A 5,305-nucleotide genomic window follows, 5' to 3' on the forward strand; every position below is an offset into this window, starting at 1 on the left:
AAGCAAGAAAATATTTGTCAACTTTGAGAAATTACCCCCAGAGCACAGTGGGGAAATGTGGGTCTGGACGGTTACCTTGACTTTTTTTTGTGGGACTGGCAATTGAACCTAGGAACCTGTTTTTTATCTTTTTTTTTTTTTTAAGTATTGGGGATTGAACTTAGGGGTACTCTAACACTGAATTACATCCCTAGACCTTTTTATTTTACCCTTGAGGCAGGGTCTCACCTTGAACTTGTGATCCTCCTGCCTCAGCCTCCTGAGTCCCAGGGATTGCAAGCATGCGCCACCACACCCTGGGCTATTACCTTGAACAAGCTACTAACAGGGGCTGGGGATGTGGCTCAAGCAGTAGTGCGCTCGCCTGGCATGCGTGCGGCCCGGGTTTGATCCTCAGCACCACATACAAACAAAGATGTTGTGTCTGCCAATAACTGAAAAATAAATATTAAAATTCTCTCTCTCTCTTCTCTCTCTCTCTCTCTCTCTCTCTCTTAAAAAAAAAAAAAAAAGCTACTAACAAATTTGCTTCAGTTCAAGTGCCCTGGAAAGGACCCTGATTTTGAGAGTTGCAGTCCAAGGTTTATTGGAAGATGTGTCCTAATGAATACAGGGAGGTAACATTGGATAGCAACAGAGGCTTATCTCAGTGACTGTAACCAAGGTCTCAGCCGGAGAGCCCAGGAGCTGGCATAGCCCCTCAGGGTGTCCTCAGTTGGGGTAAGTTAGCAACAGGATGTTATACCTCCACATTAGCTAGCCATTGGCCGTGACCTCCCAGGGGAGGCAGAGTGGGCAAGGATCTGAGTCCCAGGGCCAGCTGGGCATGGTAATGCACACCTGTAATCTCAGAGACTTTGGAGGCTGAGACAGGAACAATTGAACATTGCAAGTTCAAGGCCAGCCTCAGCAACTTGGTGAGACTTTTGCAAAATAAAAGTAAAAAGGACAGGCTACTTGGCAAGACTGTTGCAAAATAAAAATTAAAAGGACTAGGGATGCAGTTCCATGGTAAAGTACCTCTGTGAACTGTCAGGAGACAAGATTCCTAGAAGCTCATGGGTATGTTAGCATCATGATGAAGTACCACTACCATGTCCACTGCAAAATCTGAGACTCAATTTCCTTCCATACAATGGGAATAACGATGGCTTCCTGGCATGGATATGGGAAGGAAATGAAAGTGGATCTTAAGAATCCTGAAAAGAAGCTGGGCACTGTGGCACATACCTGTAATCCCAGCGACTCGGGAGGCTAAGGCAGGAGGATCGTAAGTTCAAAGCCAGCCTCAGCAACTTAGCAAAATCCTAAGCAACTCACTAAAATCCTGTCTCAAAATAAAAAATACAAAGGGCTGGGGATGTGGCTCAGTGATAAATCTCTCCTGGGTTCAATCCCCAGTACCAAAAAAAAAAAAAAAAAAAAATTCCTAAAATTGTACTCAACATACACATTTCCTTTATGTCAAGAACTCTATACATGGGCTGGGGATGTGGCTCAAGCGGTAGCACGCTCGCCTGGCATGCGCGGGGCGCGCAGGGTTCAATCCTCAGCACCACATAAAAAGATGTTGTGTCCACTGAAAACTAAAAAAAATAAATATTAAAAAATTTTTAAAAAAAGAACTCTATACATGATCACATTTCCCTTTTTGCCTTGGCCAGCAGGGAGCTTATAGCTTCATCTGGTTGCTCATTTACTGCAGACACATTATTCATTTTTATTCTCTTCTTTTTTCCTTTATCCTCCTTGTCTCTTTCTCTTTGTCATTCTCTCCTTCTCCTTCTTGGTACCAGGGATTGAACCCAGAGGTATTTTACTACTGAGCTACTTCCCCAGCCCTTTTTATTTTTTAAATTTTGAGACAGAGTCTTGCTAAGTTGCTAAATTGTTTGAGGGCCTTGCTTACTTGCTGAGGCTGGTTTGAACTTGCAATTCTCCTGCCTCAGCCTCCTCAGATGCTGGGATCACAAGAGGCAAGTTCCACTCTTCTGGGCTCTTCCTAATTCCCTTTCTTTTATTTACTTATTTTGTGATAACTTGGAGTTGAATTCAGGGGCACTCGACAGGATCTCACTGAGTTGCTTAGCGCCTCACTAAATTGCTGAGGCTGACTTTGAACTCACTATCCTCCTGCCTCTGCCTCCCAAGCAGCTGGGATTACAGGCGTGCGCCACCATGCCTGGCCTCTTTCTTTCTTTCTTGTTTTAAAATATTTTTTAGTTGTAGATGGACACCATACCTTTATTTTATTTATTTATTTTTATGTGGTGCTGAGGATTAAACACAGTGCCTCACATGTGCTAGGCAAGAGCTCTATCACTGAGCCACAACTGCAGCCCCTCTTCTTTCTTTCAATAGCCCTCAGTACTGTTCCCTTGTTGCTGGTGTTTTGACCTGGAGTCACGTCTGCGGAGTGGCAGGGGTAAGTAAATGCATAACAAGAAACTTGCTGCACTGAAGACAACTAATTTTCTGAGAAGCAGCAGAGCCTCGCCTGATATTCAGCCCTGGTGCCTGCTCAACTTCACCAAGCACTTGACTCTGGGTCTTGATTTGTTTGGGCACTAACCAACCAGCTGGCATGGGGCACAGGAATCCCTCTGTTGGGAGGATGACTCACTGCTCTGACCAGCTGGTGAAATACCACGCAGGTAGTGAAGTGGCGCGTGGTTAGGACACTGCCATTGGCCAGTGATCTTATTCCTGCCTCTTTCCAGAAGACTCCTAGCCCTCTACCCACTCCAGATGGCTATTGGCAGTCCCACCCTGCTATTGGAATGGGGCCTTTTAGGGAACAGAACAGACATTGTGGTCCAGATGCTATGGATGAGCAGGTTCCCCCCACTGCAGGCTGCCCATCGAATTTGGCTCCTACCCCAGGACATCTGGAAGACTCAGTCATGGGGTCCAGGTGGGCTGGGTTGGCTTCTCTGCCTGGAGATTCCTTCACATCCTACAGGACAATCCTATGAGTTTCCCCTTCCATCTCCTCCCTCCCTCCACAGGAGGCCCCTGAGGGCCAATGGGCTGCTGCGCCCACTACTTCTGTTTCCGGGGTGGTGTCAATGGTGTAAATATGCTCCTTGCTCATGGACAACACTTCCTGGGCAATATGTTAGCAGACACTTGTTGAAGGGTTTCAACTGTCCCATTATTTGTGGCTCAAGGCTCTCTCCATCCTTCTTCTATTTGTGGTTCCACATCAAGTTCAAGGGACAAGAGGGATTGGGATGTCTTGGATGAGCCTGGGAATGTAGCTGTCTGGGCGACGTCCTGCTCCCACAGACTGCTTTCCCCTCAACACGTCATCGCCCAATGCGTGCTTGTCTTCAGGGAAGACTGTTACCTGGGACTTGGCTCCTGGGCTTCAGGAGGCTCTGAGAGGGAAGGATAAGTTTGAAATAGTGCTGGTGCCAAGTAGGAGACCAGAGTCTGTCTCCATCCAAACCCTGCCACCCCAGCTGGTGACCTGGTAAGTCATGCACTCATCCTCTTTGAGCTTCAGTATCCTCCCTGGGAAATGGGTGAACTAGTGCCCACTTTTAGGATTGTCATGAGATAGCATTGGGAAAACTACCACCGTCTACCATTTCCTCATCACACTTAAGCACTTAACTGCCAAGTGCGGTGACACATGCCTGTAATCCCAGCAGCTGGGGAGGCTGAGGCAGGAGGATCAAGAGTTCAAAGCCAGCTTCAGCAAAAGTGAGGCCCTAAGTAACTCAGTGAGAACCTGTCTCTAAATAAAATACAAAATAGGGCTGGGGATGTGGCTCAGTGGTCAAGTGCTCCTGAGTTCAATTTCTGGTACTAAAAAAAAAAAAAAAAAATCTTTAGCACTTAACTAAGTGCAATTGACAGCTGTTATCTCATTTAATCCAATAAGCCTGAAAAAATTGGTGGAATGACCCTCATTTTATAGATGAGGAAGCAAAGGTCCACAGAACAAGGTTGTTGCAGTAAGTGACAGCACCAGTCCTCACGCACTCAGGCTTATCCAATCCCAAAGTTAAGAGTGGTCAACTCCCATGCAAAACCCACCTTTGATGCATGTACAGAGCTTGGCACATTACAGCTATTTAATGATCTGTGCTCCATTTTCCCCTGGTAAATCCTGTGCACTGACCAAGAACTTGAGATGATCATTCACTGCTCCACATCTTTCACCCAGGAGGATGAGGAAACTGAGGCTCAGAGAAGGTGAATAACTTGCCCAAGGCCACACGGTGAATAAGGGGTAGAGCTGGGGTTGAAGCAGGTCTTCTGCTGGACTCGGTATCTGTGTTCCCACCACCCTACTACACCGTCTCTGTGTTAGGTGGCTGTCCACAGGTTGGTAGCTGGGACTGTGGCACCTCTTGACCTCTTTCTCTTTCTCTCTTCTTTCTGTGGTGCTGGGGATTGAACCCAGGGCCTTGTGCATGCAAGGCAAACACTCTACCAACTGAGCTATATCCCCAGCCCCTATTCTCTTTCTCTGAACTTCCCAAATATTACTACCTCATTTTTTCCCCCAGTACTGGCAAGTAAACCCAGGGATGCTCTACCACTGAGCTACACCTCTGGCCCATTTATTTTTATTCTGAGTCACAGTCTCACTAAGTTGCTGAAGTTGGCCTAGAATTTGTGATCCTTCTGCCCTCAGCCTCCAGAGTAGCTGGAATTAAAGGCATGTGACCCTCGCACCCAGCCCACCTCATCTAGGAACGTGAAACTCCTCTGCCTGAGGCAAAGCCGGTCACTCCCTCCCCCACACCAGAATAATCTGAGGCTGCAGAAGTCCAGTGGTGACTAGGGTCACACCAGGCAATGAGTGGCTGGCCTCAGGACCTTTTCCCAGGGCAGGTTATTGGAAGGGGCAGTCAGTCCTTTGGCTGTGAGCTCTGCTCTTCGTGGAAGGGCACTGGGCAGAGGAAGGTGGTGACCCTGGAGCCAGCTAGAGACACAGAAAAAGCTGCTGACTTCCCAGTTTCGCTGGGGATTCCTAGTGCCCGGCCCGGCTGCTGGGATGATGGGGTGGCAGGGTGGCTGTCTGAGGGCAGGAGATGAAGGCCGGAAGGTAGGTCTCCTAAACCCATGTCAGCTGGGGACACATTATGAAAAAGAATGCCACAGACGGTATCACGTGTGCAGGCAAGTGTAAGAGAGGCCTGCAGAGAGGGAGAGCAGTGAGGAGGAGAGATGGAGCAGAAGAGGTAAGAGGCAAAGAAGGAGAGAGAGAAGCACAGTCAGAGGACACAGAGAGCCGCAGAGGAGAGGAGAGAGGCGCAGTTTGCAGAAGGGGAAAGGTGGGGGGGGGGGG

At 48.0% G+C, this 5,305-nt stretch overlaps 1 non-coding gene across 1 annotated transcript; it reads right to left on the reverse strand.

Moving 5' to 3' along the window:
• Positions 1-4,389: 4,389 nt before the first annotated feature.
• On the reverse strand, positions 4,390-4,463 carry Trnaa-ugc. Its single transcript has one exon. It is a non-coding gene; the product is annotated as a tRNA-Ala (tRNA).
• Positions 4,464-5,305: the final 842 nt, after the last annotated feature.

The sequence above is a fragment of the Marmota marmota genome, unplaced genomic scaffold (genome assembly GCF_001458135.2).
Source record: "Marmota marmota marmota unplaced genomic scaffold, marMar, whole genome shotgun sequence".
Classification (NCBI taxonomy): Eukaryota; Metazoa; Chordata; class Mammalia; order Rodentia; family Sciuridae; genus Marmota; species Marmota marmota.